The sequence below is a fragment of the Hemiscyllium ocellatum genome, chromosome 1 (assembly GCF_020745735.1).
Source record: "Hemiscyllium ocellatum isolate sHemOce1 chromosome 1, sHemOce1.pat.X.cur, whole genome shotgun sequence".
NCBI lineage: Eukaryota > Metazoa > Chordata > Chondrichthyes > Orectolobiformes > Hemiscylliidae > Hemiscyllium > Hemiscyllium ocellatum.
In genome coordinates this window covers 52,423,337-52,449,173 of record NC_083401.1, presented here as the reverse complement: position 1 = coordinate 52,449,173, position 25,837 = coordinate 52,423,337, and the positions used below count along the sequence as shown (strand labels likewise).

The 25,837-nt window shown below is 38.4% G+C and overlaps 1 protein-coding gene across 4 annotated transcripts in view; it reads left to right on the top strand.

Annotated features, from left to right (window-relative positions):
- Positions 1-25,837, top strand: part of cntfr (ciliary neurotrophic factor receptor) — a 368,813-nt gene that overhangs the window by 52,389 nt on the left and 290,587 nt on the right. For all 4 annotated transcript variants that reach the window (XM_060829263.1, XM_060829235.1, XM_060829245.1 and 1 more), the window contains exon 2: positions 4,895-4,951. The gene's annotated coding sequence lies outside the window, so the exon portion shown is untranslated. The remainder of the gene's footprint in view (positions 1-4,894; positions 4,952-25,837) is intronic.

Below are 25,837 nucleotides of genomic sequence, written 5' to 3'. Positions count from 1 at the left end.
GCAGCCGGAGAACCCTGCTCAGATGTTACCTGTCCTGCTGTGCTTTTCCAGCACCTCACACTCTCTCTAATCTGATCTGCAGCATCTGCAGTCCTCACTCTCTCTACCTGCTATTGGTGATGGCCTATGTGTGGCACTCGTGTCATGAATGTTACTTGCCACTTCATTCCTGATGAAGGCTCCTGCCTGAAATGTTGATTTTCCTGCTCCTCGGATGCTGCCTGACCTGCTGTGCATTTCCAGCACCACTCTAATCTTGACTCTAATCACCAGCATCTGCAGTCCTCACTGTTACTTGCCACTTGTCAGCCTAAGCCTGGATATTGCTCAGGTCCCACTTCATTTGTTCAGGACTCCTCAGATATTGAAGCAGTCTGCAAATGGTCATAAGGTCATACAACACAGAAGAGGCTGTTTGGCCCATTGAGTTTGTGATGATCTATCTACACTAATCCCACTTTCCAGCACTTGGCCCATAACTTTGAACATTATAACATTTCTACTGCTCATCCATATATCTTTTTTGAAGGTTCTGAGAATTCCTGCTTCTTCTACCCTCCCAGGCAGTGCATTCCAGAAATAGTGTTAAATGCTGTATTACCATCTTTTAGCACCTTCACTTTTTTGGAGGGAGGGTTATGACCACTACAGCTGTGATCTCCTAGAATTCTCTATTCCTGAGATGCTGCCTGGCCTGCTGTGCTTTGACCAGCAACACATTTGCAGCTGTGATCTCCAGCATCTGCAGACCTCATTTTTTACATCCTGTTATCTTGTCCATGTCACCATGCATTGAGTGAGTGAACACAGTGTAGGCAGCCATTTTGGATGAGGGGTACAATTCCATCATTTACAATATTGACTGCTTGCGTAAGACAGAAATTGAGTGTCTGACCACATTGTAGCTAGGGCAGGAAATCTGTTGGTGTTCTAATCCTGTATTAAGAAAGGAATAAGCTGGTGTGTGTAGCCACTCTGGCTCACCTCCATTAATTGAGCACAGATGAGTTGTCAGTAATTCACAAATCTAACTGACCAAGAACCTTGGGCAACACATGTAGACATTGTTTCTCTGAAACAGTGCCCAAAACTCAACCTCTTGAAAGGTTCCTTGCTAATACTGTATACATTCCTGAAGAAGGGTTTATGCCCGAAACGTCGAAACTCCTGCTCCTTGGATGCTGCCTGACCTGCTGCGCTTTTCCAGCAACACATTTTCAGCTCTGATCTCCAGCATCTGCAGACCTCACTTAATACTGTATAAGCACTGGAATGACTACTGTAGGAAACTTGAAAGTATCAACACATTCCTCTGAAAATTACCGCGCAGTTAATGTTTCTGTAAACTCAGCCAGAAAGCAAAATTGTCGGGGTATCCAAAATAATAGATAGAAGATCCTGGAAATATTTCACAGGTCTGGTAGCAGTTTTAGGAGATAAACTGAACTGGCATTTCAAGTTGATGACCTTTTCATCAGACCCAGAATAATGGAGAAGAGGCTGCTGTCATCATTGACCCAGTCGAAAACTGTAGAGCAATTTTTCCACAAACCGTAGCAGGAATTTGCTGCCCCAGAGGCAGCTCAGATCCATTGGCAAACTGGCTGGAAATGATGTCTTGTCTTGTGATGCAGTCCATTTGCAGGCAAAGTGAAGCCCTCTTTGATGTCACATAGCTGAAGACATGAGAGTTCAATGGCTCTCAGTTTAAATTATTTAATATCCTGTTAATTGCAGCTCCACCGTGAACCCTACAACAATCTCCCTCAAAATCCACTGTCTGTTGGAGCCGCATCATGAATAGGAAGTGCTGAGATATGTGCCGAATGCTGACAAGTGGGACTAGATAGTTAAGGATATCTGGTTGGCGTGGAGAAGTTAGATTGAAGGGTATGTTTCTTTGCTGTATAACTCTGAGGACTAAGTGAGGACTGCAGATGCTGGAGATCAGAGTCGAGAGTGTGGTGCTGGAAACACACAGCAGATCAGGCAGCATCCAAGGAGCAGGAGAATCAATGTTTTAGACATCACGCCTAAAATGTTAATTCGCCTGCTGCTCGGATGCTACCTGAAATGCTGTGTTTTTCCAGCTCTACATTCTCGACCCCATATAACTCTGACTCTAGGATCCAGGCTGTTAGCAATTTTTCTCTCTCCAGTGTTTTCTGTTATTTGCTTAATATTTTCATCTTCCACTGTACTTGAATATTTTGTGCCTGAATACAAAGTTGCCCAAAGTAGGAGACAAGACCCTGACTAGGACTACAAAATGGAATGCTGGGATGCCAAGCTGAGACAGCGGTGGTTGTCATGGAGCTCCGACCTAGTTGCATCAGCTGTGGTCTGTATTCTGACAGGCAACTGCTCTCACAGCTATCCTGGTTTCCACCACTCTATCTACACTTGACTTTTTTCACTGCCCAACACCCAGCACCCAAGTTCCTACTTCTCAATGGGGTGCTGACCATTTTCAAGCTCAGAGGGTCAGAATGGGAGAAAGTTTGGGAAGCACTCCTTAGTTTTTAACAGGCTTCATGTGCTTACGTGTATTTGCTGCATATTACCACAGTTCCTCAATTTGACATTATCCATTACACCAATATAAATATTAAACAAAATGATTATGAATTTGTTATGATGTTTCCTTCTGTGCTGCAGGATTAGAGATCTGAGTGGCTGATTCTGTAGGGATGATTGAAACATCAGCCTAAATCTAATAAGATACTGAGCAAACCCTTCAAGCACCATTAACGTTTTGAAAGTCAATTGTGAAAAAGTAATAAATATGAGGAACAACATTTTAAATCGGGGATTATAGTTTTATTGCACAATGGTCTGAAAGAGTTAACATGAGGAGTGACACAAGCACCACCCACAATGATGTCATATGGACTTGTGGGCAAAACTGGTTTGGATCTCAAAGGAGTGAGACCTAAATACCTGGCTGTCCACATTCTGAGGGGACTTGACCAGGTGGGTATCGATAGGATGTTTCTTTTTGCAGGAAAGCAGAGAACAGGGGGTCATAGTTTAAAAATAAGGAGTTGTCCATTTAAGACTGAGGTGAAGACCTCTTTTTTTCTGAGGGGTGTGAGCCTTTGCAATTCTCTTCTTAAAGCAACAGTGGATGCAGAACTTTAAATATTTTTATTTGTAAAGCAGACATAGGTAGATTCATCATTACCAAAGGAATTGAAAGATTATCGGGGGAGTTCAGCAACAGAATTGAGCTTAAGATCAGATCCGCAATTTTTTTTGAAACGCATAGCAAGTATGAAGGGCTGAGTGTCCTTCTCTTATTCCTTGTTCATCTGTTTGTTTGTATGGCCTCAAAGTCCCTGTAACAATGTCTCGCGTATCAATGTGGTATTATGACTCACTGGTGGTGTTATAACCCATTATTCCTGGACACATCACAAAATGAAAGTTAAGAAGTAAGCAAAGTTTCCCAATTTACCTGACTTCCAGACCTAGGTTTATGGAATGCACAGACAGGGCTTCTGTACTGAACAAGAATGACTCTTCATTACAATTTATTAGACCCCAGGCTACTTCTATAACCTGTTAGCATATAACATTACTAACTAACTAAAATGGTAATCCCCTTATCAACTTTCCCTTACACACTGACAACTCACTGACATGTTTTTAAAAAAAAAGATATAAACAAAAGGGAAAATCTAGAAAGACAGTTCAATAGTGTTTGTCCCACAGTTCTGTAGTTGAGATGATCCATATGACTCTTCTGAAGGCCAACACATTATTTCACTTGTCTTTCTCCAGGTGATTCCATTGGCTGGTAAGAGACACAAGGCAACTGGTTCACTCATAAAAGATTTCTGACTTGTCAGTTAACATCATACCTTACTTTAACTGAAGCATTTCTTTCAGTTGACAGTGAGTTTTGACTGCAGAGAAAAGAGACCACTCCATAGCTGGGAGTAACTCTCTCTCCAAGTATAAAAGGTCTCTGTAACTGGTAGCTGGTCACTAATCTGTAGACTAATCAACTTCACATTGCTAGTGAAAGCAGGATCTGTGTATCCCTCCAGACCAAGTTGTCTGCAATTCAAATTCCAATGACTGCTTGGTGAAACTGTTCTTTACTGCCATGGGTGTTAGATTACTTGCTTTCAAACCATGGAGCCACCCCTCAAATATTGGTGCTCTTCCTTATTTCAGTCCACAGTTTTAGAATAACAAAAACAAGAAGTCAGGCTGCTTGTAGCAGATATTTTAAATCAACCGATTGAGATGTTGTGATGCATGTCTCGGATAAGTGGGATTTGAACCCAAGCCTTCTGGTCTGCAGATAGACACCACCACTTTGCCAAAAAATACCTTTTTTATCATATCAATTTAGCCTGTAACTTGTTGCTGTCTTGCATAGTAGATCTTATTAAGTGTAAGAGGCTCTTCTCATTTGAACAGGCAGTAATTTGTCTCACTTAAACTATAGCAAGCAACCTCTGTAGTTTCCTAAAGAGGATGGTGGTAGCAACAACCTTCCTTCATGAGGAGAAGCTTACACAGATAAACTTGCAACCTAATTCCCTGGTAGAATTTAATTTTGGAGTCACAGTGGCCCTGACAGTTTATGACTTGATCATTTTCTCCTATAATTTTTAAAGTGCATTTGCCACAGAAAGTAAATGGAGCTTCCATTACAATGGTGATGATCAAAGTACCTTACCTAATCATGGCTATTTCATTTTAAATAGAAATTTTTGTACTGAATTTATTATTGAAATAAAATTTTGGTGATTGAGTTAACTCTTAATGGCCATGGGATGAGTACTTTTCACTTAAGCAATAGTCATAACTTAAATTGATCTGAATTGCTTAACACATCAGAATCAATAACTCATTAACCCTCTTCTGAATTATTTTCTAGGCCACTTTGAAATAACCATATTGGTGTCAGACTGCAGTCATTTGTAGCCCAGACCAGGTAAGGACAGCAGATTCTTTTATTTTGAAAGAATATGAATTAATCAATGTTTTATGACAATTCAAAAATATTATGCTCCTTTTTCTTTCCATTAATTTGTTCTACTAAATTGCAGTTTAGCATGGAAGGGGTTGAACGCCAGTACTACTGAATTATTTTGTTTTGACAACAAATATGCTGCTATACCAGTGCTCACCCCTTCATTGCAGGAGATACCATTTAGCAAGAAGCCAGGCGAAATAGAACGCATCATGGGCATCTATCGTAAGATTACAATTTATGATTTTACCACACAGACTTGTTTTTGTTTAGAAATGAACTTGTTAAATCTTATAACTACCCACAATTTTTTCCATGTTAATATGTTTTGATCCATCGATGTGACTCTAGATTACTAATTCAGTAACATAACCAGTAATAAGCAAACACTCCATCTCGCAGTCCATATTGTCAAAGTGTTTTCATCTCACTATCCTAGACACATGGAGGCCAATTGTTTTGCCCTACCAGGTTAGCTCGACATGAACCAAGACCGGAACCAAGAACCTTTCTGCTTTGTATAGATCAAATACAAATGGAGCAGCATGTTCAGCAACTGTATGCTTTTGTTAATTGAAATAACACTGCAGGAATTTGTGCTATAACAAATGTCTGTCAAGATTTTGAGGAAATTGCATTTTAAATGTATTTTTCCTCGGAAGCAGTGTTATCTAAGCAATTAGCACAGTGCTATCATCTCCCAATGGCAAGAAAATATGATCATGGAATAGAAATGTTTATCAATTCAGCAAGTTTTTAACACTTAGTCTGATCAGTAGACAATCGGACACATTTTATGGATTTTAAGATGATAGCTTTTAATGTACTTGGGCTGGCATAAATATAATACACTCCATGGTTCTCACATGCAGACACATGTGGAAATCATGCACAGAAATGGAATGGGGGGGATAGATTAAGTGAGTTAAGTACAGTAAACTTAACAGTTTATATATTTTGTGAATATTAATGGCTTGATGATTTCAGGCTAAAAACGCAGATCATGCATCTTCCAGTGTAGAAGTGATTTTTAAAATGCAGACAGTTTCATTTGTTCATTTGTGTATAGTGGTGCTGGGTTGATTTCAAATTCTGTCTGGAACCTGGAATAGTTACATGCAGAAGAAAATTACAAGTTAGGCAGAGAGGAAATTACACAGTCTGGGTCTTGTTCCTTCAATGCCTCAGCTGCTGGTGAAATTCTGCAGATAAAAACCAAAGTTTAAAACAAGGAATTAACTTGTCACAGACTTTTTCTTTCCAACTACCAAGGGATCCAAACAAGTTTGTGGCCAGTGTTTCCAATTCTAATTTGGATAAATCATGATTGAGAATCCTGAAATAACCAAGTTTCCATTGTTCAAGTGATAAATCTAATGGCTTGTCACCACCCAGTTGAGGTGACTCGCTGCTGTGCTCATTGTTTAGAGATCTACTTCATTCCTATTCCTTGAGTTTTATTGTGGTTTTTTTCTCTGGCGACAGGTTGACTCCACTCCAGCCCATTAGACTGTAGAAGTTACAGTGATGAAAATTGGCTGCCAGCTCAATTCAATAATGTAATTTGGTTTTAATTTCTCAAAAAATCAATTGGGGGTTTCAGTAGGAGAGACTGTTACCCAAGGGCACGACCCTTTAGGGTTACAATGAGGAAGGTTAATTTGTGAAACTCATTGCTGCAGGAGGCTGAGGTGGCTGAGTCATTGACTGTACTTGGAATATATACAAATAGAGTCTTGATTAGTAAGGAGATCAAGGGATATGGGAATAAGGCAGGAGAATGGGGTTGAGAAACATATCAGCCATGATCAAATGATAAAGTAGACTTGATGGGCCAAATAGTAGGGTAAAAAATGAGGTCTGCAGATGCTGGAGATCACAGCACCTTCCTGATGAAGGGCTTATGCCCGAAACGTCGAATTTCCTATTCCTTGGATGCTGCCTAACCTGCTGTGCTTTAACCAGCAACACATTTTCAGCCTTGATGGGCCAAATAGCCTAATTCTGCTCTTATGTTCTTTCAACCTGGCTCAAAATATATTTTGATGTACAGAATGGTTCCATAACATTTTGCAGTTGTCTTTTTTCTCTAATATACTAGACATTGACCAATATTAAAGGAAATAACAAGTTGTTTTAACTTGCTCATAAATCTCATTCTACTTGCATTTCTTTGCTTGCTGACCAAAATTGTGTGTGTATGACTAACAATTTTCTATCTCACCCTTGTCAATCCTTACTCTTTCCCATCTGAACAACTACCCCCTGACCAAAACCTTGTGGATAATTTTTCTGAATTTTGGCCTTGGTACATTTTTCCACCCAAAATTCCTTTTCCCTTCTATTGGTGAAGCAGCCCTCAGTGGGCTATCCTCTGAGCTCTGGATTTCTTTACATTCTGCATATTTCCTCCTTTTAAGATGTTTGTCAGTCTTTCAGAGAGCTATTGATAACATTTCCTAAACTCTGTTACTTTGGCTTATTTTGGTTGATTTTTGAATATATCTTGAGTATTGTCTAGAATATGTTACCATGTTGAAATTGTTATAATAAATGCGTTGTTGTGGAAGTATATATCTGCTACAGCAGAACCTGATCCTTCTTTATAGACATTACGTATGAGGTACTGCACAGGCAGGACACCTTTATACTCACTCTTTCCTGTGGGGAAATATTGCAATCTCTACTGTTTTCAAGCAGCTCAAGTAAAGAATTGAACAAAGGCAATCATATTGTCCTCTAAATCCAAATACTGCCACCATTGATGAAGGCTTTAATTAAAATTACATTCACTGTTTTACTAGAGTTTGAATAGAGTTTACAACAGGTGATTTGAATCCCTGATAGATGTAAAAAAACTGGGGGGTGGGTGGTGTGCAGCCAAGTACACCTTTATGGCCTTGATAGAAATAATTGATTAGACTGACTTATTAACTTTAGTCTGGCTTGATCATGTGTTTTATATCAGAACTATTCCCTTTAAAGTTTGCTCAGGTTGCAGACTAGCATCCTTTGGACAAAAGTGGTATTTTAACCTGCCGCCAACCTTTTCATTTCCTGCAGAGCTGGAACATATCTGTGGGGATTTAAGTCTTATCTGACTATCTGGAGGCCTATCTGACAAGATTTTATGTTAACTGTAGCAGACAACAGGAGCTTGCCTGTTTTGTACTTTCTTTATTATATGAAGTGAATATATCAACTTTTAATATGTCTACTGCATTCTCTTCAAAAAACAAACTATAAAAACGCATGAATATTGCATCTTTAGAAACTTGCAAACTATTAGGCATGGATTAACATGTAAGCCATATAATCTACTGTTAGATTTGTAACTTGTACTCTAGATGTGTAATCTTTTGAAATATATAATACAATCTGTCACCTTAGAGAATGAGCCTTGTGGAAGTTTTGACACCTTTGGGGCTGAACCTGAAAATAAAATGAAACTACTTTTTACTCTTTCTGTAGCTAATGAAATAAAGTTTTTTTTAAAGTACAATCCAAAGTAATCAGGCTGAACACACAAGAACTAGGCAAGGGTTCGTGAGAGATGGATAATTAAGATTGTTTTGCTGGTCATGGACACAAATTTAAATCTTTGTTTCTACATCATGAGGCTTATAAGTAAGTGGAAAAAATACTTTCTTGGTATCGGATTTACACCTTCAGATATTTCTACTTAGCTCACTCAACTGCATATTTCAAATCCTCATGCATTGGCAGTCCAAATTAGTGAGGCTACAAAATTATTTCTGCCCTTATGAAATTAGGGATTCATTCATTTAGGACATTCCTAAGATTGGACTGTTGTTAATAAATTAAGACTGCCTCATACTTTTAGGGTCAGGATCAGAAAGGAACAAATCCTATGATCTTGTAGGATTAATCTTTTAAAGCTTTTAAACAATAAACTTTATGTTACCTTGCCACTACTTTTTAAAATATCATATCCTTTCAACTGTTTGCTTTTAAACTGCTATTATGTACTGTTGACATGGGTTTCTCAACAGAGAAGTTTGATCATTATTCAAGATCATAGGTTTATATTTTCTGCCAATTTTCTCTTTATAAATTGTAAGTGATCTCTAGATCTCAAGGCTATGTGAAATGATTGATTAAATGAAGACTTAAAATACTTTCAAGCACACAGCTAGAATAATGAACATACTTGGAGATATTTTATATCCAATATCGATGTAATGTAAAGAAATTCCTTGCATGAATTTATTGAACAAGGGAAAATGTATTAGAAAATCCTATTACCTCCACGATTGATTTCAGCTGCTATTCTTGGCACCAGTCTGATGTTCACACAGGCTCCAAAAGCATAATACTTACAAGAATGGATTTGTTTGCTTGTCAGAAGAATCCTATAGAATACTTAATTTGTGACTAGACAGGATGTTGATATGCCCAGAAAAAGGCTGAATCAAAGTACAATCTTTAAATTGCATTTGTCAACTAAAGATAGATTATGAAGGAAGGTTCTTTTTTGAATTCTGAAAGCATAAATTGTCCAATAAAAATAAAATGACATTCTTCATGAAATTATAATTATATGGTATGCTTATCCCTTGACCTGCCAGTGATAGGAGGATTAAATGGCCATTCCTCCATGATACATTTGAATGGTAGCATAAGTATTTGTCAAATATTTGTCTCAACCTCAGTTCTTACTAAATTAGAGGTTCAACAGCAAGGCAGCTTTCACCTTTTATTTGTATCGGAACTATGATGATCATTTTGTATGATTGACTACAATATACTGAAACCTATTTAAAGTTACAATCTTTTTAATCTCCATCAGAAACCAGGTCCTCATTTCAGCTGTTTGCTTTAGATTCAACCCCATGTCTCAGGTGGAAAGTTTACATTTCTATATTCCGTGTCACTATTTGAAAGCTGCATTGTCTGCACTTAGAATTTCAATCCATTAGTAATCTCTAAAAGTTTTAACTTTTACATATACAATCCGGGATTCCTTCTACCTGTTCATCTCAAGTTAAAATCTCTCCAACATGTTTGATCACCAGTAGCTCAAGTATTGTGCTGCTTGGAAGCTATCTTCTGATGCTCTTTTTCTCCAAACTGCTTGACTTTCAACATTTTCTATATTGTGTTGACTTCAGAGCTGAGACATTGCACACTGTGAAGACAGTTGTAAGCAAGTGTAAAAGAATGGACTTTGGCAGGTCACAACATACACTGCTCTGATTGGCAGTCCTTAAAATGAAGGTGCAGAACTTGTACAATATAAATTAGGCACATGGGAATGAGAGGTAATTTTCAAAATCTTGCAGTTTTAATTCTGAACTTTATTGTAGTTACTGATGACCTACAGATTGTGCAAACCCAGATCTCCTTTATCCTCATTTTATCATTAATCTTTCTTTCTATTTTCTACTTTGTTTCTTAATGTCTTATTAAGTCCTCTGACTATAAACCTTTTGGAAATATCAATGAAATTCAGAAAATTATATGCTATTGGGCTTATAGAATATAGTGGATATTTGTAATGTTATACAGAAAGAAAAAAGATAACATTTTTCATCCTGTATAGCATCTTCAATTACCCTCAGTGAAAATATTCTTGAAGTGAAGTCAGGAGGATTGATGTTGAAGTAATAGCTTTTCAGTACTGTGAATACTTTGAGTGTTAAAATGTTGTGAGTCTACCTTTTACATTTTTCTAACCTGCGTTCCTGTAACAACCTAGTGTTAAAATTCACTGATCTATTACTGGAAAGTCTCCAGATTAGCTACATCTGATGGAGCTGTTTTACTACACTTGAGTTGAACATTGGCAAGCTCATGAAGGTACTTAAAAAAAGTCAAGGTTTTCCACTCTAGTGACTTGGAATAATTAAGTGGAAAAACAAGAAAATTCATCAATAAACATTAGGATACCTTAGTGATAAAGGGTAAATTTTGAGTGGCTCCATTCCCATTATGAAAGAAAATATGTCCACTTTGTCATGCTGGTGTTTAAGAACATCTGCTAGATCTTCAGCATCAAGAAATTATTCATAGGCTATTCAGAAGTTTCCTACAATAATGTCCTAGGCCCAACTATCAATTGGTAATCATGAGATGCTTCATCAGTAACTATCCTTCAGAAGAACAAATGCTGATTGTTCAGTTCCATTTGCAACTCCTCAGACATTAAAACTGACAATCGATAAAACAAGACTAGGATAATATTCTGGTTTAGGCTGACAAGTGGCAAGTACCATTAGTCATACAAAGCTGTTTGTCAATGACCATTTCAAAACCAGAGGAAACCCTTAGCAACTTTCATTTGACATTCAATGACATTACAACTCCCGATTCACCTGCCATCAACCTTTGAATTGATCATTGACCAGAAATTTTGCTGCCAAGGCTGCAAAAGATCAGAAGCTGACCTATAGAGTGGTGATTAATTTACTTTGCTACTCATGGCTTTTTCAACATCCACAAGTCAGGAATGTGATGAAATATACTGTACCCATCTGGATGAATACAATGCCAAAAACATTAGAAGGTCAACATATGCAGGATTTTAAAAGCCCACTTAATTGTATGCCCCATTCAACACCTTAAACACTGACCTTCCATTACCAATACATAATTAGTACAATGTTTACCGTCTACAGAATGCACTGTAGCAATTGGCAAATGTTTTACAACAATACCTGCCAAAAATATGGGCTACTACTTAAAAGGACCAGGCCAGCGATGAGATTGAACATCACCTGACACACCATGATGGCATAGAAATGTCACCTTCCCTTCACTGGCACTGGAGAAGAATTTTGGAACTCACTCACTAACAGCACTCTGAATACTTTCACCACACAGATTGTAAGAGTTCCACCACATTCTCTGACATCAGGATAGGCAATAATTATTGCTGTCACTAAAAGTGCGCATATTTCATCAATGAATAAAACTGAAATTATTGATTGCCTAACTACTACTCTGAAGTTGTGAAGAATTACACTTCCAACCAATTTAAGATTTGGTTGAGCCTCCAATGTGATGCTGTTACATGTACTGTACAGGTACCTGTCCTCAACAGAGGAAACATGTACATGCACTGTGTCTATCTCAGCTCAATGAAATGGGTGACAACCGTTCGGTTGATCATTTCTTAGCCAATGTCCTGAGAAATTAAACAAATTAAATTTATACAAAGACTGGCAGTAACTATCAACCATCGTTTAATGTATGCATTGGTAGAGGTATTGCCGTGGAGAATTTGCACTCTCCTCTCATGCAGTACAAGTGTTGGTTTTCCTTTGAATTCTTGTGAATTGTCCTGATGAGCACAAGACAAAAATATTCAGCAATTTCTTGCAGCAATAATAAAAATTCAAACTAACTGGACCATCATTGTTTGTTGTGATTGTCAAGATGCCAAACATTTGGTGATTCTATCTCTACATTTTTATATTGATAAAAAATATTTCAATTATGTTGACTACTTTTTGAAATTCTAATAAAATTCTGAGGAGACAATTGGATTAATGGATATGACCTCTTAAATGCATGTAATTTGTATTTTGGGAATGTGTAAGGGAATTTTGACATGAGGTGTTTTCAGAAAGATTAAGCTGTGCCAATGGCTTATTTGGAAATATTTTATGTGATATCGCATTGAGTCCCTCAGAACTGGTACTTTCATTAATGTTTGATTGATTAACAATTTATAGCAAAGACAATGGTAAGGGCTTTACAATTGGTTTAAAACTTTTGGAATAAGACAAGATCAGTTAGCTCCCTTTCATAATCAGTATCTAGTGACCCCTGCTGGAACTTGTTTGCCTGTAAGTTTGGCTTTATGGCACAAAATACAAAACATTAGTTACAGTGCTAAAATTAGCATGTAAGGGGTTAAAACAGAATTCCAAAGGGTATTTCTCAGTGTAGATAACACTTGTTGAATTCTAGATGAGCTGACTAAAAAATGATAAAATTGGAGTGTCAACTAGCCAGAAAAGTATAGACAATAGCAGTTGTTTTATGGCGGTGTCAGAGAGCACCTTCATTTAATATTGATGCATGGCTGTTTGTTTGAATTAAAACATAGCCAATATGCCATCTGCTATCATGTTTTAGGATCTATGGGTGTGTTTTAAGCCATCTTGTGAATTGAAGAGCATTAGATCTGATTGACAGCTGTTTATTAGACCATTTATTATAGGTGGATTCACTGTGTGGAGACCTATTGGTTGACAACTCGAGGTAACAGGTTTTTTGAACAGATTTTTATAATAGTAGGTCAAATTCAGACATCTCAACAAAAGCTTTTACATAGCTAATGCCTGCAAAACTAGTTGACTTAGCAGCATCCAATGTCCAACTAAGCAGGGAGGTTAACAACAATATGAGGAATTGAGAAACCCATCTTTAGAATTGCATCTTTTTTATATGTTGACTGTAGGGAAATATCAACATCTTTAAAGATGGGGCAGGACAAAAATCTGTCAAGTCCTGTCCTTTTATTTTGCTAAATAATATTTTTGCTTGCAGGGTGGTGAGGTGAAAGTGAATTGTGGCAAGAGATCTAAATACAGCAGCACCTTTTCAGATGAATAGACTTTAAACTGAATGCGTCTCTGCTTTCTCAAGGACCTTATCAGGGTGGTGGTGAGCTCATAAATTTGTGGCATAGACATAAACAATTGCCAAGCGAGGATAAAGGCTATATAAATGTTTTGATGTTTAAAATCTTCAGTTGGCATGGGGGAGGGGAGTGGGAGAATGGGGAGTGAACTGGGCTGACACTGCTTTGATTCACAAGACATAAGGTAGGGGTTTAAAAAAAACCCTGTTATTACTTGTTCCTGTATTTTCAAAAGCATGCACTATTGATAATTTCTCAGGATTATAGTGTTAGATCAATTCATTATGAATGCTTGGCTGAATTTCAAAAGCCCTCAGCTCCCACAAGCTGACAGTGGTTAACATTTTGACTCTTAAAGAGCCTATTAAAATTCATTTTCTTTTTGCTAGTGTATGGAATTTTATGTTATAACAGAATATTGGAGAGTTCAAAATCTTTGGGTTTCATGAATGCTGGTGTTCTTTTCTATATTGTGTATATGAATGAGAATACCTTTAATTTTTTTTAGATTAGATTACCTACTGTATGGAAACAGGCCCTTTTAGCCCAACAAGTCCACGCTGACCCTCCGAAGAGTGACCCACCCAGACCCATTCCCCCACCCTCTATTTACCCCTGACAAATGCGCCCAATACTGTGGGCAATTTAGCACAGCCAATTCACCAGACCGGCACATCTTTGGATTGTGGAAGGAAACCAGAGCACACCCATGCAGATACAGGGAGAATGTGCAAACTCCACACAGAGTCACCCAAGGCGGGAATTGAACCCAGCTCCCTGACGCTGTGAGGCAGCAGTGCTAACCAATGAGCCACTGTGCCGCGCTGAAATTCCTGAGTTCTGCCACTAAGTGAGGGACTATGGTAGTTGCATGTGGGTAACCGGTGGCTTGGAGAGTGGGTAGGAAAGAGGAGTGAGGGCAAGAGTGCCCAGGTTCTACAGAACTGAGGCAGACCTTCGAACGAACCCACCTCAATATTTGCTGACCTGAGTAGCTGTTTAAATTTGGTTCTGGTCAGCAGTCCCTCATATCAACAGAATGAACATTTTATAGGGAAGCATAGAAAAGAGCAGAATTAGTCTGTTTTGCTGTTCCAAGAATCAGTCTGGTGAATGGTTTGTTGCATTTCCTCAATGACGGCCATCTTTTCTTGGGTAAGGAGACCATTAGTGCACACAATGTGGTCTCACCAAGACCCTGAACTACTGCAGGAAAATATCTTACTCCTGTACATGAACTCTCTTGCAATGAAAACCAATGCAACATTTGTCTTCACAACAAAAATAGAAATTGCTGGTAAAACTCAGCAGGTTTGGCAGCCTCTACTGATGAAGAATCCCTTGACTTGACACATTAACATTGCTTTCTTCCCACAGATGCTGCCAGACCAGTTGAATTTTGCCAGCAATTCGTGTTTCAGAACTCCAACGTCCATAGTGCTTTGTTTTATTATAACATTTACCTTTCTACCTGCTTGACAGGTATACAAGGATACCCAGGCCCCTTTTTCTATGTCAGCATTTCTCAAACTATTTCCATTTACGTTTTCTGTCATTTTGTTTCTCAGACCCCAAGCTGCATAACTTCACATTTATCCACGTTGTACTGGATCTTCCATGTATTTGGCCACTCACTCAACTTGAGTAGACTTTCTTGAAGCCTCTTTACATCCTGCCCACCATTTCCAATTCTTCCTAGCTTTTTTAATCAGCAAACTTTGACATAATACATTTGATTCCTTCATCCAACTGGTTGATATTGTGAATAGTCTAGACCTGGACACCTGATCCCTTGCTACTCCACCAGTTACCTCTCCCCTCTTTATTGTTTCTATTCCTTTCTGCTAATCAGTTCTCAATCCATGCCATTATATACGCCCATGTTCATATGTTTCAGTCTTGCAGATTTACCTGCTTTGACAGACTTTATCAAAAGCCTTCCGAAAATCTAAATACACTCATATTCACTGATTCTCTCTTGTTTATTCTACTGGTAACATCTTCAACATTATTAGGTTTGTCAAGCATGATTTATCTTACATAAATACATGTTGATTTTGTTTAATTCTGTTGGTGTCAGATTCTTTATAATACTGCTTGTGATGTTAGGCTAAATTGTCAGTAATTCTTTCATTCTTTTTAAAAATAGGAACATCACATTTGCCAACCTCCCAATCTGGTGGGATTGTTGCAAAATATACAGCAAGGAAAATAACAATCAGTGTATCAACCATTTCCATAGCTACTTCTTTAAGTACCTAAATATTTTGATTATCGGGCCCTAACAGTTTATCAGCTTTCAGTCCCATTAATATCTCTAGTGTTTTTCTTAAACTAATTTCCTTCAATTCCTCCTTCTCAATTGACCTTTGCTTCCTTAAAGTTTGAGAAATTATTTGTGTCTTCTCCGAAGGCAAGGAACTAAAGTGCAGTAGGTTAATTTCTGCACCATTGTCTTGTCCTCTCTGATCATTTTTCCATTTCATGCTGAAAGAGGCCTTCATTTGATTTCAACAATCTCATTGGAAAAATTGGGCTTAATGGAGCCCTTTACAACAAGTAGTCTGTCCCCAACTCTAGCTGACCATTACAGGAGTGGAAATGTGCCCTACATCTGCATTTGATTTAAATATGCACCCAGTCAGCTTCCAAAGAGGACAATTTGTGTGATGCTATGTACAGAGGTACAAAGGTTCTCTGCAATAACCAGCTAATGCAATTGTTTGCTTGAATGCCCCAAAAAAACCACAGTAAAATTGAAGAATGAGATATATGGGTCTGACTTGTTTTGTATAATTAAAAATGTAAAACCAGTACATTGATTTCCTAGTCTTATCAGTTTTTCTCTCTCGGCATAAGAAAGAGGTGTGCTGTGGAACACAATTGTCTAATTATGGGAGGGACACTGAACCTCTGAAAATATTGCAATAATCATCATAGTGATTAATAACTTTTAAAAAGAGATGACTTTCTCAGTGACTGACAGAGAAGGCAGGAGAATAGGGTTGATTGAATAGAGGAGAGACTCGATGGGCTGAAGGGCCTAATTACTTCTAACTGTTTAATCTGCTCCTATATGTTATGTTCTTGCATATTTCCTGGTCAGGGTGAGGTGTAGCTGGAAGGAATGCTTGTTGGTGTTCACCTATATCTGCTTTACCACTAAATTGGTGAATCAAACAGTTTGGATGTTTCTTTTAAAAGAGTTTAGTTTAAACTAGTGATATATTGTGAAATAACTAACTGGTTGGTCTTTTCAGAACCTTAGCTTTAAACCAGTATGTGCTTCCTGAAGTATTAATGGAAGTTTGTTTATATTATGGAGATACAGAACAACAAAGAAAAAGAGTATTAAAATACATTGAATTTAGCTTGCATTTTGGTTTAGAATAATTGAGGATTGATTTTAGGTTAGAAACTCCCAATATTTTTTCTCCACGAATATTTTTGTGCAGTTTGAAGAAGACCTTGGGTCAGTCTCTTTGGAAAAGAAGATAAACCTTTTTTTATTCACTCATGGGACACGGGCGTCATTGGTGAGACTGACACTTCTTCTCAAGACAACAAGGGTAGACAACTAGTGAGCTGCCTTCTTTTACAGTGCCATCCCACCATTCATACAACAGAATGGCTTACTCAGCCATTACAGAGGACAGTAAAGAGCCAATCATGTTATTGTGAGTTCTAAACAGACCACAGCAGGTCAGGACAGCAGTTTCCTTTTCAAAAGGAAACCAGTTGGTTCACCATTAGACTTTAATTTTAGAATTGTAATGAATCCAATTTCCACTATCTGCTGTGGTCGGATCGAAGCTGGGTCCCCAGAAGGCCATCACCTCATCTTTTTTTTCTAAATTTTGAACAGGGGATGTCCTCCTTCTGAGAGGTACTATAAGAAGGTATCAAAAATGATTCCCCATTCTCAATAGGCTCCTTCTTGTATTTATTTCCTTGTGATAGCTGCATTATATGGACACTTATCCAAACTAGTGTTTATCATGACTTTATTGTATTCCCTTTTCAAAATATTCATGGATTTAGTTTTGGTATAGGAGAACCATTTTGTAACTTTCACCATACATCAAAATATTTAGTCATCTCAAAACAAAATAGCCAACGGTAATTCACTCTTCCCTCCACCATCCCATTCCACTCCATCCTTTAACACACAGTATCTGAGCTCACCTCATGAAATGTAAACTACTGGCCAAACCATACCCCAATATGAGTCACTGCTTTTGACAGAGGATGTATGGGAGGAGAGAAACATAAAAACGTATCCAAAGATTTTAAATCTCAAGAGCTAAAGACAAATGATCCAATTGTATTTAAATTATTTTGATTGTGAAAAACATGCTGGTGATTGACAACTATGATTCTTTTGAGGCAACAGCCAGTAAATGTGTATTCTTAGTCTCTGCCTAATTACAGTATTCCTAAATAGCATGGTCTAGAGTGGCGGTAACCTAATTTTTGATACTAAACCAAACAAATAAATGACAAGAAACAAGTAAGATTGACAGTGTTCAAAGAGTTTTGAATCAATTAGCAGATGGGTTAGGGAAAACAGGAAGAAGTTAGATGTTAAGTGTATATTGTAGAAGGGGCGATGAAAAGTGCATCCAGTACATGCAAATAGAGTGTTTATTGACAGAGGAAACAGGAAGAACACTTGGATGCTTTTTGAGCCATTAACTGTAAGTATACAGTCAATGCAAACTTGTTCTTCACAAATGCATCGCCTGGAGGTTTTAACACAAGGACTATTCATTAGAACTAGTTTCAACCTATATTACTCTGCACAGATCACTGACAGAGTAGCATTTGGTTGAATAATACAGGTTTTAAAGAACATTTTCAATAAGCACAATAGAGTTACAAACCTTGCTTTCATTAATACTAAAAAAAATCTAACTCTGTAGAAAAAGAACAAACAAATTGGGCTAATTTCTTTTAGCTTAGTAAAAGCTGCATGGGTTTTTTTTAGACAGCTTGAAGGGATAGCATGATTTCTCATCATATCTTGCCAAACTTGCCTCATTAACTACTTGTCCAGCTCCAGTTGTGTCCCCTACATACACTTCTAGTCCCATCTTAACACACGCCATTCCCAGGACAACATTCCACTCAGCTGATATCCACCAAAAGACAGTCATTCTTAACAGGCGAAAGCAAGGACTGCAGATGCTGGAGATTAGAGTCGAGAGTGTGGTGCTGGAAAAGCACAGCAGGTCGAGCAGCAAGAGAGTCGACATTTTGGGCAAAAGGCCTTCATCATTCATTACAATCATCAACCTTTTAAAGGCAGCAGCGCTGCACCTGGACAAACATTGCCAGTAAAAGTCAAAGCTGGATTGTCAATGTAATGGCCCAGCAGCCATCAAGCCATTCTGCCCATGGCATATAGCACAGCTGACACTCCCTTGCATATACTTACAGATCCAGTTCCTCACTGTAGTCACTGTTTAACCACTAGGCCACTTTACAGGTCCTGGATACATCCCATTTAAATACCCCCTGAGTCCCTGTTACTCTCTACCCGAGAACCATGAGTCACCTGCATCTTGTCTTTGTCCAATAGGGGAACATCACATATAGACAAACCACTCCAATAAATCCAAATATGATCATCTATTGACAACCTTCAAAAGGAACATAGCAGTCAATAGGCTGCAGGCCTCCCGCACAATGCAAGCAAAACGCTGATATCCTCATCCTGATGGTCTTTGGTGGTTTTCTGCATGTCAATGAGGTCCTGTCAGCTTCATAGGGCTTTATGCAGCTGATCCTGAAATGCACGAGAGCATCCTCCACCTCAATATGCTCCTCCTCCTCAGATGACTGCTCCAATTCCCTAGCTCCTCAGCCTCCATCACACTGGCTCATTATTTGCTTCAATTGTGCAGAGCACAGCACGCCAATTTGATGTGACACACAATGTGTATGCACAGATTAGACTGGAAGTTCCCCAACCCCCAGGTCATTTCAAACTATGGAACTAAATGTTCAGCAGCTCTGTACCACTGCTGTAGTTGCGGCATGTGCATCAGCTTGGTGAAGATGCCATGCTGACTGGGTGACCAACTCATTACATCCAAAGGGATTGCCTACGCCCTTCCTATCTCAGACCCATATTAACCACTCTATTTACCAGTGCACTGATTGGAGTCCATTACTTACACAACATTTGATGCGCTAGTGTTTTCCTCAACTAACACAACTTTTGAAAGTTCCAGAAATGATGGGGTGCTTTTGCCCACTATTTGCCACCATTTAAATTGGTGCCAATAACTTCTGCATCACAGAGGTGCCTATGTTAATTTAGCTAGCACAAATAACATTGTACAATTTACAATATTTAACACATTTAACACTCTGCAGACATTGTATATGTGCAAAGAAATGCTTGCAAATGAAATTGAGCTGGAGTTTTCAAACTCATGCTTCATGTATTTGTTGTTTCAATCCCCTGATGTCCAGCAGATGTGGATCCTGTGGCTTTCTTATAGCTCTCACCCATCAGTGACACTGACTTTGCCCATCTTGGGCATTATTCCAATCATCATTTTCCAATTACATTGCACATCGAGAGAACAGCAAGTGGTGGCAGGGAGCCTTGCCTGGCCACCAGGTACTGACCCTCACCCCCAAACCTCCATGCCCCATTTTGTCTCATGTTATCCTAAGAGTCCATTTCCACTGTCTCCTGAATGTGGAGACCAGTCACTTTGAACTGTGCCTCCACCTGTCCTCCATGCTTTCTGAATCTTATGATATTCACTCTGCTACTCTAATCTCCCACCGTAGAGACCGTGGTGGTTGTCAATGTCAATAACCTCCTTCCTCTCCATATTGCTTTGCCAATCCCCCATGCACTTTGAGCTTCCCTTGTCACTATCTTTGTTCCCACCTTCACATAAGCCTGTGCATTCCCCCTTTTTGCTGCCTTGATTTCCCAATCCCTTTTGACATTGATCCTGTTTCTGCCCCTGCAGGCCCCATTTGCATCTCCTTAACAAAAAATGGAGGGGAACCCAGGCCTTGTATTTGCCCCAGACCTTTGACTGACTTCCTTAAGCCGTATTCTGGACGTGACTGAGTACTGCCTTTGCAGCTCCCTGACTGTCCTCTTTTCCCTGGCTTTTTATTGTAAAGGAAAACATTTTTTATTTCAAACATATTCCTTATTAATAAAAAATATCTTTTATGTACATGTAAAGTCACTAAGTAGTTCAGTTCTGTACAGTAGTTTAGCAAGGAAAGAAACAAATATTGGAGTTTGACTCTACCCAAACAAACCAAAAGCACCTTTTACTTCAGCAGGAAAATCTTAGACTGATCTTTCCCCAACTGCACCTTGGTGGCAGCTACCCCAAGCTTTAGTGCATCCCTCAGCACTTGGTCCTGGACTTTGGGATGTACTAAACTGCAACATTGGGAAGACCCAGCAAGTTTTGGGCAAACCTAAGTGTCTTTCACTGAGTTGATGGTCCTCCAGACATAGTTGATGTTTGCCTTGTTGTGCATCCCTGGGAGCAGACTGTGGAGCACAGAGTGCTGCATCACTGAATTGCTCAGGCCAAACCTCTACAAAAACCACTGCATCTCCCTCCAGACTTCCTTCAGAGATGGACACAAACTTCTAGAAGTGGTGAAATGTGTTCACTCAAACCTCATGCTTCCAAACCGTCAGATAATTAGCCATAATAATGTTATTATTGGAAATATGCAGCCTGTCATGTTTCTCTCTCTCTCAATTTTCTGCCATTGTTTCTCTTTTGCTTTAAATTGTACACCTGCACCCTCTTCCACCAAAAAAGTGACCGGCCTCATAATTGAAAAATAGCCTGACTCTGACAAAAAGATTATGCATGTAAGAAAGAATGCACCAGTCATTGAGGATAGTTTTTTAAAATAATCTTTTATCCATGCATGTCTGTCTTGGATGGAAGAATGTCAAAAAATTCTGTGCGTGCACTCCCTCTAACTAATTGTAATAATGTTTAGAAAATTGTGTGCATGGTGCACAGGATTTCCTGTTCTATGCTCCCATAGGGTAGAAGTCTGTGCAGGGATCAAGCAAGCAGAAAATGTGTACATAAGTTATTAAACCATAAAGGAAAAATAAAACGCTATAATGGTATAAACTTTATTCTTCATGGTTCACTTCATATTAAAGTCCGTCTGTATTCCAGGGTTAATGGATTGTTCTGACTCTTGAATAATGCTTTTCTTGTCCCCAGCATCTGTCTTACATGTTAAACATGCGATGGAACATACTGACCACATTTTACAGGCAGTTTGTACACACAGTTATTCAGTGGTTGCTGGTGCAGTTTTGTTTTACACCAGTTTTTTTTTTCTCAAAAATCATTTGTGTCAAATGCTCACTTTTCTCTTTAAAGCTGCACATTTTTCCAGCAGATCGTGGCTATTCTGTACCTCAGTTCATCCTTTACATCCCTTGATATCCAAAAAACTCTGTCAAACTTAGTCTTGAGTACAACATAGTTTTCGAAGGAGCAAGTTCCTTATTTATATTTTGTGTTTAAAAAGTTGCCTCCTGAATTCACTTTAGAAAGGACTAGCTCTCTAATGATATGTCTTGTTTTATGTTCCCAATCAAATGAAGTAGGTCAAATAGAGAGAAACAATTGCAGAATTGTAAAATACGTTTAAAACTACTGTTTCTCAGGCTTTATTTGTAGGAATTGGAGGTAAAAGTAAAGGAAAATTTGAATTTACCTCTTTGTTTTAAACAACTTAAAACAATGTACATTTTGAACTTGAAGTTTATATCCTTCTAAATGGAAAATCTTCTGAAAATATGTACATGAACTGCAAACAAATCCGAGTTCCTGTGTGTGTTAAACTCAGTTAAATATTACAAATTAAAACAAAGCAGACCTACGCCAAACCACCTTCAGCTGTTGCATCAATGACCATCCCTCCATCATAATTTCAGAAGTGGGGATGTTCACCAATGCTCAACACCATTCACAACTCCTCATATTCTGATGCTGTCCAAGTTCAAATGCGACAAGAGCTGGACAATAACTAGGCTTTAGCTGGAAATAGCAAATAGCATTGCCTGGTATTTGTGTGGCATGAATGACCAACTTCAATAAGAGACGATCAAAACACTGAATGTTGACATTCAATGGTGTATCATCGCCACTATTAACAGCCTGGGGGTTATCATCTACTAAACCCTCATCTGGACTCACCATAGAAGTACAGTGGCTACAGGAGCAAACTAGAGGCTAGGAATACTGCAGCAAGTAACTCACTTCCTGATTTCCCAAATTTTGTCCAATACACAAGTCAAGAATGTGATAGTATAATCCCCACAGCACTCAAGAATATTGACTACATCCTGGACAGAGCAGCCCACTTGATTGGCACTACATAAACAAACATCTACTGATGCCCAATAACAGCAGATATAGCACATACTCCCCATCAGGGAATAGAATTCTGGTTTTAAGTGTGACGGATAAGGATACTTGCCACTACATTAATAAGGAGCTGATGCAGTTTGTACAACGTGCACTGCAGAAATTTGCCAGAGCTCCTGAGACAGCACCTTCCAAAACAATGTCTACTTGTGGGCGGCACGGTGGCACAGTGGTTAGCACTGCTGCCTCACAGCGCCTGAGACCCAGGTTCAATTCCCGCCTCACGTGACTGACTGTGTGGAGTTTGCATGTTCTCCCCGTGTCTGCATGGGTTTCCTCCGGGTGCTCCGGTTTCCTCCCACAGTCCAAAGATGTGCGGGTCAGGTGAATTGGCCATGCTAAATTGCCCGTAGTGTTAGGTAAGGGTTAAATGTAGGGGTATGGGTGAGTTGTGCTTCGGCGGGTTGGTATGGACTTGTTGGGCCGAAGGGCCTGTTTCCACACTAAGTAATCTAATCTAATCTAATCTACTTCCATCTAAAAGGACAAGGACAACAGAAACTTGGGAACACCACCACTTGCAAATTCCTCTTCAAGTCGCTCACTGTTCTGACTTGGAAATATATTGCCATTCCTTCTTTGGCATTTGGTCAAAATCCTAGAATTCCCTCCTTGACAGTATTGTGGATCTACCTACAGCACATGGACTACAATGGTTCATGAAGGCAGCTGACCATGACTTTCTCAAGGGCAGCTCAGGATGGATAATAAAATGCTGGCCAGCTAGTAATGCCTTTGTCTCACAAGTCAATTTAAAAAGGAGTCCAATGTGACTCTTTTGCAGAATCTAATGAATAATGGACAACCTCACCACATGCAGATTAGCATATACTGTTGAAATCAACAGTAAAGTAAATGGCATAAAATTATTATAGACCTTTTGCTACACCTGCTGGGAGTTTTAGTAGCTGAATTAAAGGTGAACATTCTCATGACTAATTTGGCTGAGTTGTGATTTGGAGATGCCAGTGTTGCACTTGGATGTACAAAGTTAAAAATCACCTGATGAAGGAGCGTCGCTCCGAAAGCTAGTGCTTCCGATTAAACCTGTTGGACTATAACCTGGTGTTGTATGATTTTTAACTTTGGCTGAGTTGGAGCTAGATCTTGCTAGAACACTAACAGTATTCTAACAATGATAATTATTAATCAACTACAAATCTGCCAGTAAATTCAGAGATTTAAAAGTTGCATCTTGAGTTGCAAATCTCCAGATCTTGCTGGTTTTTGTACTTTGTATAAACATCATCACACACTTGGCCTCCCTTCTATTTTTAAGAACTTGCTGGATTTGCACTTCAATTATCCATTAAACTCCACAGAGGAAGTATGCACTGGTGATTTGCTGTCTGAGTACCCTTTTAGCAATGTGATAATTGTTAATGGAATGCCAATCAATCTGCTTTGCTTAGAAAGAAAACAAATTTGAGATGCCAGAATCTCATACCTTCAGACAGCAAATCATTCTTGGATTTAAAATGTAAATTTTTAAGTTGGTATTTTCATCTCTTCTTTCTCTTTTGTTCTCCACAACATGTAATACTATTGCTAAAAGTCTGTCAGTGCTGATGAATAAATTTGAAGTGATGAATTTTGAATATCAAACTGCATTAAAGCTTTGAATTTGTTTACAATATATTGATGTCAAGATGTTAAATAACGTTAGATATAATTAAATATAATTAGGGATGTAATTAAAACTAAAACATGCATATTGCAGTCACAGATTAATTGCATCAGAACATTTTGTGAGACATTATTTTGATGAGAATTCAAGATAATCGTTGTGAGTTAGAGTTTTAATGACTATCAACATTGTAAATATCTTAGTAGGCTAGCAGGATTGTAGTAATCTTATTATAATAAGATGGTTGGTTGTCATAATAAAAAAAGGGCATATTATTCCATAAAATAAGAGGTTTAGTATTAACAATTTAAGTTACATATAACAAGACACAAGTTGTGTTCTTGACTATAGTCTTCAGCTTGTGATACCATCGCCAGCAAAAATTTGATTTGTCTACGTCAAATTGTGACATAAGTAGCTACAGACTGTGATTATCAACAATAACAGATATTAACTTTTCATTCAAAATACCCAAATGCTCATGCGAATCAGTCTTTCAGCATCAAATAATTTTGTTGTTCATTAATTTTGATTGATTTGATATAAAATAACTACCCCACTTTTTGCATTGTTCAGGTAACTAGAAACACTCTCCTGTGAGCTACACAGTGTGCTGGAAATATGTTCCTATGATGTGCTTATTGAAAAAGACTGTCTTGGATATTTGCTTTGAAAAGCCACAGGCAACAGGTGTTGTAGCATCCGAAGTAAAATCTAGAAATAGGGAATCAAAGCATTGTTTGATTGCATTGCAAAACAAATCTGTCAACTTCTCATTTACTAATGCTAACAGCAGGTCAAAGTTCTGACTAAAGGTGTTCACATTAAACCACTTCACTAAAGAACATTTTTTTTTCTGTTTTCTGCTTTCATTGTAAATCAATTGGGATAAGTTGTCCTCAGTGTAGAGTTGACAGCATTATTTTACAGAACTTAGTTACTGATTTTAGTAGTAGATTAAGAATAAATGGCTGGAGATTTGTTACTCCAAACCCAGGTGTGAGTTCATCGAAACAGTCAAAAACCAGGTTGTAATCCAGATCCACCAGGTGTGGTCTTATCCTGATGTATCTGTGATGGCCTGTTGGGGGAGCTATTAAAGTAATGCTGCAAATACTGAGATTCTTCTGCTTGATCTGGTGATGTGTAGC